Source organism: Pseudochaenichthys georgianus, chromosome 15 (genome assembly GCF_902827115.2).
Source record: "Pseudochaenichthys georgianus chromosome 15, fPseGeo1.2, whole genome shotgun sequence".
Taxonomy (NCBI): Eukaryota; Metazoa; Chordata; class Actinopteri; order Perciformes; family Channichthyidae; genus Pseudochaenichthys; species Pseudochaenichthys georgianus.
In genome coordinates, this window is record NC_047517.1 from 3,897,995 (window position 1) to 3,914,548 (window position 16,554).

Sequence of the window (16,554 nt, forward strand, 5' to 3'; positions counted from 1 at the left end):
GTACAGTGGTGGTATGAATGTGGCTTTCTGTCAGACACCTGGATAGCTCTCCCGTACAGCTGTTCTATTGGTTTCAGGTTTGTGGCACAAGCAAACGACCAGTTTGTAAAACAGTATTCAATATGAGATAGATACAGTGGAGGTATGAATTTGCAGCATTGACAGTTAAGAAAGGTCTATTTTGTTTAACATTTTGCAAGTTGAATGTCATGGTATTGGATACTGTGATGCCCCTGTGGGGTCATCTGGACAGGGTGTGGCTGTGCTGCATCCAGCCGCATTGATTGGGCACCTGGGTCTGGTGCCCTGCAGGTAAAGCCTCTCTGCTTCTCTCTCTGCTTTCTCCCAGGCACCCGGTTTTGGTTGAGTATGTTCAGTTGCTTCACTTTGTGCACTTCAACACTCACACTCATGCATGTCCATGCAATCCTCACCCTGCACTTACACTACTGATACCACTGACATCCACACCTCATGCTTCATTTGGTTTTGCACTTAATTAATTTGGCTAATTTGGACTACTTGCTTTAATAAACATCTTTTGTTAAACCGTTGATATGGTGTGTATCCTCTTTGTTGTGGCCTTTTGAGCCAGATCATAACAGATACTTTCTTAATATGTTTCTTAAAAGTCAAGTTTGAGTCCAGTATGAATCCAAGATACTTGAACTGGGAGACTAGTTCTAGTTCTGCTCCGTTTAAAAACACATTGGATCCTTCGATTTTGACTGGTCGTTTACTGAACATCATGCATACTGTTTTTTTTACGTTTAACTGTAAGCTAATGTTGTTCAGCCAGTGTTGACCCTTGTCCAAAGCTTTTGAGAGACAACATGAGATCATTGCAGTGTTCTTCCCGTGTACAAAGATGACCGCATCATCAGCATCCATTTGCACATTCAACTCAGGACATACATTAGGCAAGTCATTAATGTACAGTGAAAACAGTAATGGTCCAAGACTGGAACCTTGTGGAACCCCAACAGGGTTCACAAGGTACGGGGATTTGGCTCCGTTGACCAAAACACACTGTTTTCTGTTCGATAAGTAAGACTTAAACCACTGTATTGAATCTGCCGAAAAATTGAAATGAGTCAGCTTTGTAAGGAGCACTTGGTGGTTAACAGTCAAACGCCTTCCTGAGATCAAGGAAGACAGCACCTACATATGGGCTCATGTCCAACATACATTTAACCTTTTCCACAAAGACACAGTTAGCTGTCTCAGTGGAGTGGTGAGCACGAAAAGCAAACTGCATTGGGTGGAGTGGAGCGAAACCTTTATCTAAGTGTTTGGTGATTAGTTTTGACACCCATTTCTCAGCTACCTAAAGGCCCTGACACACCAACCCGATTTTGGGAGTCAGAGGCCGTCAGAGGCTGTCGGGCATTCGCGGCGCCGTAGTCAGGTTGGTGTGTCCCGCACCGTCGACCGTGACACGCCTTATTTGGACTGCCAGACCCGATGCATGGCCGATTCAACATGTTGAATCGGCCATGCATCGGGTCTGGCAGTCGGACCAAATAATCACTCTGATTGGCTGTTCAGCTAGCAAATCAGTGCATGAGAAGCGAAGCTGAAGTGAGGGACGTAAACAAACGATTTAAGAAGGCACACACAGACTGCTATTCATTTTCATCTCATCATGGCGATCTGGAATGATGCAAACGAAGACCTGCTCATCACCTTGATCCAGGAGAGGCCAGCTCTGTATGATATTACGGAGAAAAGATACTCTTCTTCTTCTCTGTCTTCCGGTTGTTGCCTCTTTTGAATGACGAATACACACTACCGCCGCCTGCTGGTAAGGAGAGTTATTGCCACTCATGCACTGAAGTCGGTGCGTTGTGTTCCCGTGCGACACATGGCCAAAACGCAGGAGAACACGGCCAGGCAACAGCCGACTTCAGCGTCGGCTAGTCCTCTGGTGACTGCTTGGTGTGTCAGGGCCTTTAGAGACACAGGGGAGGATGCTGATTGGTCTGTAATTGGACATCATTGTCTTATCCCCAGATTTAAAGATCGGTGTCACCGTGGCCACCTTCCAGGATGATGGAACTTCCCTCGTGCTGATAGATTGATTTACTAGCATAGTAATTGGTTGTATTAGACCAGTGATTCTCAAATGGGGGTACGCGGACCCCTAGGGGTACGTTGGGGGTACTGCAGGGGGTACGTGAGATTTAAAAAAAACAAAAAAAAAGTTAATTAAAAAAATACCATGCATGATTACAAAAATAATCTTAGTACAATACAATTTTATATAAAATATTCCTAGAACCTCATATAAACATGTCAAATTGGTGTATTGTATTTTATAGTTTTGCATAATATATCATTGTGTTCATTGGTTTGTTAAACAGATATTACTTCAGTTGAAAAACTCCTTTGAAAAATCAGTTTAAATTGTTTTCCTTTTTTCATGCATAAAATGAAAATATCCTTAGTTTGTTGTAATGCACGCATGAAGGAGGTAATACATCACACACTGAGGGAACATCACTATATTGGAATTATTTGTATAGGCTTTTTCGATCAAACATTTTCAGGGTCGGTCAGGGGTTACTCGGCTGAGAAAATGTTTCAAAGGGGGTACATGACTGAAAACAGTTTGAGAAGCACTGTATTAGACGATCGATATGTGTCTTTATAAAGTTGGTGTTGAAATCATCTGCATCCCTAGCCTCAGAACCTCTTAACCCTGAGATGATATGTTTTACCTCAACCTCTGTGATTTCCTCCAGGTCAAACACGGGGTGTGTATCCACAGTCGGGCTAGGTGAGACCTCAGATGGCGGGAAGAGCTTTGTGATGTCCAGAGCACTATTGATGAAATACTCATTGAGAGAGCTGGCCAACACTGCAGGGTCTTTTATCAGGGCATCATTGATTTTTAATTCTAGAGCATTATATTCCTGTTTGGTTTGTTTACCTAATAGTTTATTTAAGATTTGCCAAACCTTTTTACTGTTACCTTTCGCACCTTGAATTATGTTGATGAAAAAGTTTGCTTTGGCCTGTCTTATTGTTAGTGTTCAATGTAAGCTATAGGTTTAAACAGATATTGATTGCTTTAAACATTTAATCTACTGGAGGTTTTGCCCAGATGTTGAGACAGATGTTGTCTTTCATTTCTTTGCTCAAACCCCAAAACAGAGAGTGTAGGTAAACAAAGTAATACAATGTAAGCACTTGCAAACAATGTAGTAATGCTTCTTTCCAGAAGACGGGTGTGGACTTCAGAGGATTCCTTCATTAGAATCTAGCAATGTTGTAACGCTTTATCTGTCACTAGGAAAACACAATCTGTGCAGGTAGATATCTCTACAGGAGAGTATAGAGCATCTTCAAATTACGTTCGTGTTAATCTGCTCATTGTCAGAAGGTCCTTAAAATGAGCACGAACAGACTGCTGTAGTCAAGTCTGCCACCCTTTTCCTTCTTTCCTATTCTCAGTGTCTTGCATGTTCTTGTAATTTGTAGTCGTTGTGCTGAATAACACATTTATTTAATTTGTCTTGGAGAACCCAACACCTTTTTTGACAGAGATATGTTCTAGTGGCTCTGCTTGTGTGTGTCGTGTCTTGTAGCTGGTCCATGAGCATGTGGGATCTATAAGAGTGTGTCCTGCAAGGCGACTCTTATTAGTACAGCCACCCACTAGGGACAAAGAGAACAAGCCGTTCATTTCACTGAGACATTGAAAGTAATCACTTCACTGCCATTTCCAACCAAAGTCATCCAGTGTTCTGCCCTCAGGGTGTTTGTGTTACAACCCTAACTTTAATCGTTGTTATGACATTATGAATGGACTGTACTTATTTAGTGCTGTATCAGGTCTCACCCTCAAAGCGCACACACCCTGGCCATCGGGGGCCACTGAGGGTCCAGTATCTGCCCAAGGACACATCCACATGTCGACTTCACGGCTGGGATCCAACCCACCAGGACGACGGTTGAAGGACGACTGCACTCCGTCACAGCCACATTGGAGGTACGTGCACCATGTTGTTATGACCTGAAAGAATATGAACAGCGAACTTCGACCCCTTGACAGTTTAAGCAGTGTATTGTGCCATTCATACCGACTTTAGCAGTTTACTGTCATGACTTTCTTCGTAGTGATTTGAAATTGGTGAAGTCAGGTTTCCTCCACTCTCTGCCTGTCTCCTCCCTTTTCTCCGGGCTCCTCAGGGCCGGCCCTTTGAACCTTTCATCCCAGTTCAAGGGAACAAAAGCAAACAAATCACATTGTCCTTTTGGGAATTTTGGCTTGTTCGCTGCCTTTCATGACTTCTTCTTTAGGCACCTCTCTGCCTCTGCTCATTCAGGGTGCCCAGGCAAGTCAATGGTTCCTTACATCCTAGTTTGACAACTCAGGAGGATACACACTAATCCCTTTAATCTGGCCTTTCTCCAGAGAGCAGCCACAGGGAGAGAGGGACCACAGAGGTAATCCTGTCGGAGAAACAATAGGATTAAGGGCCCAACAATCAGGTATCAACTGACTGATCTGCAAAGCAGGAGCCCCGTCCGCTCTCTCTTCAATGTGACTTTATTTTTGTTTGGCGGGCCTGAGAGGGATGGGGTGAGGGAGGGGAGGGACGGGTGGGTCGAGCCGCTCGGGAGGATATTTCTTTGAGGGGCTGCTGGAGGTCTGACAGGCCTGTAGTCCTCTGAGAACCAGGGACCCAGGAATGACTGACAGGTGAAGGGTGAGAGCTAGGAGGGTTGGTGTGGGAGGCTGGGAGTCTTCCTTTTCTTGATTCCTTTTCTCTTACGGTATTTTAGGTGACTGTGTAATCTGGCAGGGACACACTCACTAACTGGTAGCTTGGTCATTGTGTTGCAAACTTGAAGATATTGTTCCTCTTAAGGAATGCATGGAATTATTTGATTTACTATAAAAAAACTACCTATCAAATGCAGCTTATCAAACACGTCAGAAATAAATAATTTAATTTAAAAAAGGAGTTCAGTTATTTCCCAAAACAGCATCTTCCTGTAGTTGTTCTAGTTTTGTAGCTTTCCTTAGACCCGAGGAAATAGGGAAGGATTCTTTCTTTTAGCGATTGGTTAACGCTCATTTCAAAATCATCATGTCAAAAAAGGACATAGATAGAACATTAATGTTATATTTGAGCACCCAGTCTCAACATATTCATCATATTTATACAAAGTGACAGAATACATATCCAGGCATACACATCTTTTTGGACAATTTATATTAACAGCAATACATCATACTTGTTTTGAATGTTGGAAATGTGTCTAAATGGATAGAGGGGTTCCAGCATTACAAGCAGTAGGTAAAAAGTGTGACCAGATGAAGCCTCTGCTGCTATGATCAACATCTGATGTTCAGCGGATGAACCCTAGATGGCGCCATTGACAAGTGTTCAGCAGGACACTCAGTCAGACTCATTGAAACAACACGCTGGTTAAACTAGCAGGAGCAGAGGCCTGTACTACGAAGACGGATTTTCGTTTAGCGGGCTAACTTCAGGGAAAACTCGGGGTTTCCGGTCCTACGACGCTGGTTCTCTTTTTAGCGGGCTAGATCTCCATGGTAACTGATGCTCAACTCAGTGAAAGCACTGCAGAGCTCAGTGTGCAGAGATTAAAGCGATCAACTCATATTACAGGAGAAAGGAAATACAGAAAAACTGCCGTGGCAGGAAAGACGACCGGCAAAAATCACCGACTGTGTGAACGTGAACATTAATAGAATATTACCTCCCATCTTCAGAGCAATCTGACTATTAAAACATTAGCGTTAAGAAATCTTACTTAAATATCTGCCACAACATAAGTAACCGGATCAAAGTAACATTTCGTGACTGATTCTATAATTTAGGGTGCATTTCACATCAACAAAACAGTACAAAGAAAGTGTTCTTTCTCAATAGAACAATCAGTGGTTCAAGTTAGTATATTCCTCAGTGTAACCAACACACTAGAGGCTTCTCAATACTCAAATTTCCCCTCCTCGACTCCCCTCCTCGACTCCCCTCCTCGATACTTAGACCCGCCCACAGGAGATGCGAGCGGAGGACCGAGGAGGGGAACCGAGGAGAGAGGAGGGGAAGCAGCAGACGTTTAAAGAAATGAGAACTCCTCTCCTCTGAGCGGTCATATTAAAGCGACGTCCGTTCATTATTACGTGGCAACAGCTGCATCAGCTGTCGAGTGTTTCGTCATATTTTATAATCTCTGTTAGATCAGCTGAACATTGTTCCCCCACATATTTACTTTGAGTTCATTGAGAGTGCGGTATAATGAGGCAATACCAGGCTACAGATGCGGACACACAGACACACACATTTTTTATATAAATATAAGCAATTTAAAGTATGAGAGCACTCTCATAATAACGTAACACAATCAGAGACTGGATATACCCCCCCCCCCCCCCCTCTCTCTGGTCGCTGAAATGGGGAATTGAAATTACGGGCCAAAAGTTGTATTTGCAAGTATTAAAAGTAAGGACATCAAACCAACTGAGACCCGTCTGTCCGCCGCACCTACACACAGTACAACACACACCTACACACTGTACCACACGCACCTACACACTGTACCACACGCACCGACACTATAGGCCTACCACACACATGCTTGGAACAATCTTCAGCAAGAATTGAAACTGAGCAATCTCATTCCTCTGCATGTTTTTAAAGCTAGGGTAAATGAAATGCTTGCTGATACAATGGGCACTTGTAAATGTCTATAACTATGTATCCTGTAAATATAATGTATAATGTCCTTATTGTTTTATGTTTCATGTGGGACCTATATGCTGCAGGTCTCCCTTGAAAAAGAGATCTATGATCTCAATGGGACCAATCTGGTTAAATAAAGGTTTGAAATGAAATGAAAACACCTACAGCTCCTAAAGCATAATCAGGCAACAGCCGTTGTGTATTTTATTGTGAAGCACTAAATGTTCTTAGAAAAATATGGACTCTTTGTAGATATCTACTAAACTAAAGCAAATAAAGAGAGTAGGCCTGTTATACTGAGTGATATATATTTTACACACTGCTCTGCTTTCTGCACGGGCCTCACAGCTGTTCTCTCTGTAAACATCGCGTTGCGATGAGAGCAGTTTCTAAAATAATATCCAGGGGATGCATGCAGAGCTGTCATTGGCTGAGATAAGTCCGGCCGTGCGTCACGCCGCCACCGTTCCCGGAAATGCATCCGCGGAGGACCCGTGGAGGAACCATCAGTGTATCCTCGGTTATAGCTCCTCCAGAGAGCCTCCTCGACGCTCGATCCTCGGTCCTCGGTGTGCATTTAGAGAAATGAGACGTCCTTCAAAATGGCACGCTGAAATTCATTTCCGGGTCACTACCGGAGGACCGAGGAGTCGAGGAGTTGAGGAGGGGAAATTTGAGTATTGAGAAGCCTCTACTCTCACTCCCTAAGCGTCCAGCAGCGACGTTTGGTCAGTGTCCGTGGCGTCCAGTTGTGACGCTTCTAGGCTCCTTCAGCGTCATAAAGCAATAGTATGAAGCTGCAGCGTCGGAGACAGCAGTTACAGAACCGCACACACAGGTCCCGCGTCACGACCGCACACACAGGTCCCGCGTTACGTGACGGGGTCCCGCGTGACGGCGGCACGGCACGTGACGGAGCACGTGACGGTCAACGCACGTTCACATGAATGTTTATATATATATTCTCTTAATTTAGTTGAGAATTTCAAAAATATAGTCTTTTATATGTATATTAAACAACACTGTTAATTTAGTTTTGGGTATGTTTATAATTCTCGTTTCATTATTATTCAAAAGAAAACAACACTGTTAAACACTTCCTTCTACAGTATCATAATTCTCGTTTCATTATTATTATTAATAAATCAAAGGTGTCTTCGAAGAGGTGCTAGATTACTGAAAAACAACTGTTAGTGTGTTCATGCACCAGCCTGCAAAAGATAAACAAGCAGTTTGACCGAGAGGCATTTCAGTTCAGAATACATTTTTATTTATTTGTATTGCGGGGTCTGCTGTTTCTTCACTGGGGGTGAGGCGGGGTCTGCTGTTCCCTCTCGAGGGAGATAACCTGTCGTGGCACTCTGAATATTGGCTGAAGGGTTCCCTCCAGCAAGCTTCTGGCCTCCAGAGTCCAGCAGGCAAACCTTTGGCCATGCCTTTGAAACAATAAGAACAAGACGTCATCTAAAGTATTGCATAGGGAAAGGCTAAGGCATTGGTGCACAATTGATATGCATTAATAATCTCAACAATAACTGACTAAAACACCTCATGCAATATTACAAAACATGTCAAAATGATGACACTGTCTGATAAACGGTAAACAGGCAGTCAGCACAGTAAAGATTATTTACAATGAATTCAAATTGTAATACAATGACTATTAAAGAAGCATTTACACTGAAGACAGAACTTAGGCTACTGCTGATTTAATGTAGTGGACATATTGACATGCTTTTGTCATCCGTTGAAGTTTAATTAATTAGGTGACTATAATTAATCATTAGGGTTGGGAAGTTTACTTTTTTAAAATGTAGTAGGTTACAGATGAGTAATTACCCTGTTAAAAATGTAATAGGTAATGTAACTTGACTATGTAACTATTTGTATTGAAATTCTAATGTTAATTATGGTTATTTTATGTTTTTTGTGAGTCACTTTGGATAAAAGCCTCTGTCAAATAACATAACCATAACATACAGTTTCATTAAACAAATAAACAAAATGATTAACAGTTGGTTTTGCAGCGAGTCATCATAGGCTAACAGATTACATTTAGCACTTGTTGCCTGTATGGCTGTTCAATACAACAGAATAGTTGTTAACTTTAAAAAAAACATGATTCACATTACTCACACTCTTACTGTAATTAGTGATTCAATTACTCAACTATGACACCTAGTTGGGCTTGCCAAAATCACGCTAGTTTCATTAAACAAATGATCAAATATGCTAACGAAGCTAATGCTTTTGGTAATGCTTTTGCCGAAAGCTATAGCTAACGAATAGTTGGTTTTAGAGACTTTAATACGGTTAGAAGCTATCATAAGCAAACAGATGTTTGTTTGTATTACCTTAACACTATCATAGTTAATGTTAGCTAATCACACTTCATTTCAAGACACCGGAATTGTTATTAATGTTAAACAAATAAAACTGTAAAAGCACTTCACATTACTCACATTCTCTGCGTTGACGTTAACATTCATGTGAACGTGCTCCGTCACGTGCCGCTGTGACGCAGGACCTGTGTGTGCGGTTCTACAAGTGCGGTTCTACAAGTGCTGTCTCCGACGCTGCAGCTTCATGCTACTCTCATAAAGGGACGCAAATAGCTTTCAACTGATTGCAATGTATTCCCATCTGCGGCGGGATTTGACGCTCATGGAAGCACGGCATTCGTTTGTGTCGGCTGCCCTTAAAGGCAATGTGAGCGTCCATTCCCATTGGATAACGGAGAATTGTACACCCGGAAGTAAGTATTCCTCTTACTGTCGATTGATTTTACAGTGATATCTGCACTACTCATCGACTAAAAAACACCAGATTATCCTTGTTAATTACACAACATTGATTGGTTTAAATTGTGTGCAATGCTTTTGTATTTTTCCCCTTCGATTCAGAGAAACAAATCATTTTTTGGAGTAAAGGATGGCAGAAGACACTACACTACCCAGAATCCCCAGCTATCGTTTGGACTACACCATGTGCTCTGTTTGACAAACCCCGTTTTTTTTCACCATTCATTCCAATGGCTGGCGTCTATGTCACGTGATCTTCAAATTTCTCCCTACAGAAAAAGAAAACATGCCGGAACTTCGTTTTATTCTCGGTGGAAAATTCCTATTTTAAAGTTAGTTTGGCCATTAAAATGCGTTTTGATGTCATTTGATGCGAGAAATATGAGTTGTTATTTCAGATTATGTGTGCAGTGGATGTACATGATCTTTAGTTTGCTAGTTATTACGAAGATTACTTCAAGAAATCGCGACGTTTTCATTGTTACCAAGGTGGTTGCTAGGGACGCTGCTATCGATATTATTTCTGTTATGTTGTGTAACTGTTTAATGGTGTTATCTTTATTGCTACCCCCTTCCCCGTCAATGTATAGTGTTGGTCCACAGCGCAAACATATTAGTTTAACAAAATCCGCATCTAAAGATAGCCTACGTTATTTTCCCCTGTGCATTTCCAGTCTCACATCTCACAGCACATCGTCATTAACAAATACCGGAAACAGACCGAAAACATTTTTTAAAAATAAAATAATACTTTATTCCGAGTGTGCTTGCTTTTCTCTTTGAAAGTCATCACATAACGGCATTGTAATACACGGTTCGGCTGCATTAAATATTACATATCTGCCGTAGTTCTGTATTTATAGAGCCCTGATGAGAAGACTTCTAGACAAACATGAGGAACAGAAAACGTGACGTGGATCATAAATATATCAGCCATTAAACAACATCTTACATTTCTTTTCACACAATACGTCTCCTTGCAGTATCAACACTAATTCCGCGGACTTTTATATTTGATCCAATTGGTAGATAGGCTGTATTTACACCATAACGGTGCACAGCTGATATAAAGGGACACCTAGTGGTTAAAGCATGTTATTGAATTTCATTATTTTTATTATTAGATATTAATGCGATCCCTATAAAGTATATTCATTACTCGTTATTCTCTACTAATAGTTAATTAAAGACTGTATATAATGACTATTTTGCACATCCCTTTCAAGATTTCAAGATTTTCTAAGGTTTATTGTCATATCATATAGGCCTACACAACTGTGGTGTAGTTCTGCAATGAATGAAAAACTTGGGTCGCAGGTTCCTCAATAGTGCATTACAAGACATCTATCAATATGTGTGCATACCTCCAGCAATGTTAACTATGTTGAAGCACTTATTTGAACTGATAGTATACATAATGTATTATACTCTTATAAGATGTATGTAGATATTTCATCTCCGGCCTTGTCAGGTATTGAACAATCAATAAATAAAGAACACAGAATTGTTAAATATAAAACACAGAATTTGTGTGATTATACTAAATGATTTACAAATAAACACCACTGCATATTTACAACTGTTACACATGCTGATGTAACGCAAATGTTCCAACTTGGGATCAATAAAGTATATCTTATCTTAAGCTGATCGATGGCTACTGCCATATTTACAAAATTTGCCTCTGAACCTTGACAAGTGCATGTTTCAGGCTTATCAATTAATGTAATGTAATGTAATTTTATCAATTAACAACAGGGGTCACAAACATAAGACCAGCTGTTAAATAAAGCTCTTCTGACCTTAGCTGGCATGTGTGTATATATATTAATGCTGCCCATTATGGGCACAAGCAATTTTCACCCATTTATTAATTATATGTTTTACATTTGAGTGTTTCCTATCTCCTAAACCTCCAGGGATGTACACAGTTTAATACTGGCAACTTCTTATTATGGGAAATACGAAAACGTCTTTTAAAACTTCAACTCCCAGTAGAGACGTGCCATAGATAGAGAACATGTTGCGAAACAGAATAGCCAGCATGTGTAGTTGCTGGCTATTCGGTGGACCCGTTCAAATCCAGTTTTGGACAGTCTGCTGTGGTTCCATCCCATTTCAAGTGCTGTTCGAGAATCGGTGTAACCCTCGGAGCACACTCTCCAATCACAGAGCTTGAGGACTATCACTGGGTTTGTCAAACAGAGCACATGGTGTAGTCCAAACGATAGCTGGGGATTCTGGGTAGTGTAGTGTCTTCTGCCATCCTTTACTCAGAAAAAATATTTGTTTCTCCGAATCGAAGGGGAAAAATACAAAAGCATTGCACACAATTTAAACCAATCAATGTTGTGTAATTAACAAGGATAATCTGGTGTTTTTTAGTCGATGAGTAGTGCAGATATCACTGTAAAATCAATCGACAGTAAGGGGAATACTTACTTCCGGGTGTACAATTCTCCGTTATCCAATGGGAATGGAGTGGACGCTCACATTGCCTTTAAGCGCAGCCGACACAAACGAATGCCGTGCTTCCATGAGCGTCAAATCCCGCCGCAGATGGGAATACATTGCAATCAGTTGAAAGCTATTTGCGTCCCTTTATGACGCTGAAGGAGCCTAGGAGCGTCACAACTGGACGCCACGGACACTGACCAAAAGTCGCTGCTGGACGCTTAGGGAGTGAGAGTGTGTTGGTGTAACATATCCACTAGTTGCAAAGCTTAAACATTTTTTTATTTTATTTTAAGGCAAAGGATGTTTTCACTACTCAGTTTGTCTACTATGTTATGGACAAACTTGATGTCATTACAATAATTTGATTAAGTCCTGCACTTCAAGTAAAATCAAATTTGAAAGGCTCTTGAGTCTATTCTACCATATATCCAAAGATTTTTTAAAGTTTAAAAAATAATTGTATTAAAGTTTTGTTTTTTCATGTGATATGTTCAGCACTGTTAAGGATAGGGATATGTTGTATTATAAAACTACCATACAGGTCATTTTTGATAGTTTTAAGAGATGTCATGTAAAACTCCAACCTGTGTAGATCTACAATATACTATAAGGATATCAGAAGCACTATTTTATATAGATTTAAAAAAATGAGGTGCAACATAGTTGACAATGAAAGTCAAACATTTGATGCAAATAACATAGTTGACTGGACACATTATTAACCATCAGCACTATGTTCATTTCAAGGCAGAAGTGCAAAATTCAATTGATAATGATGTGTAATGATAATGATGTGTAATGATAATGACGTCTACGCGTCATACAAATTGTCAACTAGGTTACCTGTCAACTAAGTTACTACAGTTATTACAGTACTGGGTAACTATAGTTGACAGGAAACCTAGTTGACAATTTCCCCATGTTGACCCATCATTTCAATGGTAGGCCTTGCCTCGATGACCACATGTCATTTTCAACAGGTTAACATCATATTTGAACATATAATTGAATTAAAATCATTAAACAATTGGAAACCATAACAATGTATGTAACATTGTTATACTTAATTAATATACTCATTGACAATGTGCTATTATACATAAAATATTGTAAACAATTAGAGGACAAATGTCTGCCAAAGAGGAACATGGCATCATGTGATGCTGGTGACATGGTATTGGGACAAACCATTTTTGAGTTAAAGGGGGGAGTTCTGTTAGTAGCATAGCTGACAGAACTTTTGCGGACATTCATATATTAAGATATTTAAATTATTTAAAGGAGGAAATCAATTAAAAAGATATTATTATTCTTTAGTATTTAGACTTTTGAAATAAATGAATACTTTTTTTTATTTACTTTAATGGTTTTTATTCATTATTTTTAAACCAAGATACCCTCAACTGAAAGACGGACATAGCAAAAACTGACAATTTAAGAACATCATGACACATTTCAAGCTAAATAAAGCATATCATGTTTGTGTGATATTATAACATACTTTCCAATAATAGGCAAAATATGATATTTTTTTAGAAAATAGTTAGAATAATTATAATTATCATCAATGGACATGGAATGTACCCTAAATTGTAGAATCACTCGTACACGTACAGTCCTGCGAGTGCAGACGTGTCCCATTATCATTCATATCATATCACTTCATGATGTATCACATATCTCCTGATCTGAGTCAGCTGAGCCGTATCTGGCCGTGCAACACTCACAGTGTCACATACTGTATGCAGAAGTATTATTTTAAGCAACACATTAAGTTGAGGAAACACTCGAGACAAATGTAATGAAAGTCAGATCGTGTCTTAGAGACGGGGCAGTGATATCATGAACCTGTTAATGTACGCATTCAAACACTTGTTCTGTTCCCAGCTGTTCAAGTGTTATCCACTTGATAACCAGCGTCGTAGGACCGCTTAGCGAGAGCGCGTACGTTTTGGATTAGGCCAACCGGCTAACTCAAACATATCCAGGTTAGGTTGAACCAGCTTCGTAGTATAGGCCTCTGGACTCAAGTGAGGTGACCCAGTGGGGACAAAGGTAGGCTTAAGGGCCACAGGGGTCATCCTGAATGCTTTTAATAGTTAGTGTGCTGGACAGAAAACAATAAAGAGATTATCCTCTGTTCATAACTAAGGAATATAGCAAAATGGAATAGCCCAACATTAAATATGCAGAGAACATCGTTCTTTTCACAAATGAGATAAGGCTATGAATACAGCAGCCGCAGCAGTTTGATGACGGCTGCCTCCTCATTAAACAACATCCTGTACCATTGTGGAACTGCAGGAGATACCGGGCAGAGTTACTGCTGACACTATAAGCTTCAACAGTGGACGGCAAGTCTTATACACTCGCCCTGGCTACTGATCATCTTTAACAAAATCCTCCACCCAGAATATCTGGTGTGGAGGATAACTGTGGAGACTTCCCCCACCCCCACCCTCTATGATTAATTCAAGTATCAGAAGAGAAGTCCCTGTAGGTCACATCTCCTGCATGGGTGTGCAATGTCTGTACGCACCCTGGCACACCTCTTATGTGGCCCTGCATATCAGCTAATGGAAGACACATGATCCAATATATGCCATTAATGGCAGCAGGGACAGTCACAGAGGACACACACACACACACACACACACACACACACACACACACACACACACACACACACACACACACACACACACACACACACACACACACACACACACACACACACACACACACACACACACACACACACACACACACACACAATTGTGAAACACCAGGTGCACTGTATGTGTGCCGAGAGGATCGAGATGTGAGCTGATGTAGATTTGATCTGTGTCCATCACGTTGATCCTCACATTGTACGGAGTGGATTTAGGGGGTCACACACTCCAACCCCCTTCGGTGTGATCTCAGGTGCAGAGGTCAAATGTATGTCAACCCAAACAGTGTGTTTCCACAGTGATGAGGTGGGTTTGTCAAGAGGCTAATGTGCCTTAATCCCTTCCATAGCTCTGGGTGGATCCAGACAGCCACTTAAAAGACTTTCCCTCACTGCAACTTATTTCCTGGCTCAGCAGACGGTGTGTGATTGTGTGATTTCATGTGTAGAGCATTTGTGCTCACAGTGCCTTGAGCGAATGGATTAGCCCCTTCCCAGCAGGCACCAGCATGCTCCTCATGTCCTACACATGACATATGTCCAGCTTACTTTCAGTGTTTGGCTTTATTTTCACAGAGTATAGTATAGAGATTTTATTTGTCCTTTGTTAGCATCGATCTGGATGAAATGCTATTCCAATAAGACTTTATTTAAACATTAAAGAATACTTTAGGTTAAGGTCTTCTTTTGAATAAGAACAAAGCTTTGGGGATATCTATCTACAGATACATATTAAGCCTGACAAAGTACTAATATAATGCTTTCCTGCAATGTTAACTATGTTGAAGCACTTATTTTAACTGATATTATACATATGTATTATACTCTTATAAGATGTAGATAGTATAAGAAATGTGCAGAATATGACAGTTTAATGGTGGAGGTACACACATATTGATAGATGTCTTGTAATGCGCTGTTGAGGAACCTGTGACCCAAGTGTTTCATTCATTGCATAACTACACCGTAGTTGTGTGTGATATGTCAATAAACATTTGAAAATCTTGAAATCTTGAAAGGGATGTGCAAAATAGTCATTATATACAGTCTTTAATGAACTATTAGTAGAGAATAACGAGTAATGAATATACTTTATAGGGATCCTATTAATATCTAATAATACAAATAATGGAATTCAATAAAATGCTTTAACCACCAGAGGCCTATACTACGAAGCCGGTTCAACCTAACCTGATATGTTTGAGTTAGCCGGTTGGCCTAATCCAAAACATACGCGCTCTCGCTAAACGGTACTACGATGCGGGTTATCAAGTGGATCGCTCAAGCCAGCCGTGTCCTATCTAGTTAGGTGCGCGTTCACATGAAAGGGGTGGTATCTGGAGCATTCGACCAATCACAAACATGGAGAAGCGTACTGACAGCGCAGCGTCATACTTCCTGAATGAAAAGTCAACTATATAATTAGACAATTATGAAGAAGTTAAACTTTAAACATCCATGACTTAAACACTTGATCAGGATCAAAGCCACAGAGCTGCACCTGCAAGGTGAATACAGCTGGAACAGAACAAGTATTTGAACGCGTACATTAACAGGTTTATGATATCACTGCCCGTCTAAAACACGATCTGACTTTAATTACATTTGACTCCAGTGTTTCCTCAACTTAATGTGTTGCTTAAAATAATACTTCTGCATCCAGTCTGTGACACTGTGAGTGTTGCACGGCCAGATACGGCTCAGCTGACTCAGATCAGGAAATATGTGATACATCATGAAGTGATATGCCGCGGACTGTACTTAATGTTACTCTGATCCGGTTACTCATGTTGTGGCCGATATTTAAGTAAGCTTTCTTAACGCTAATGCTATAATAGTCAGATTGCTCTGAAGATGGAGGTGATATTCTATTAATGTTCACGTTCACACAGTCGGTGATTTT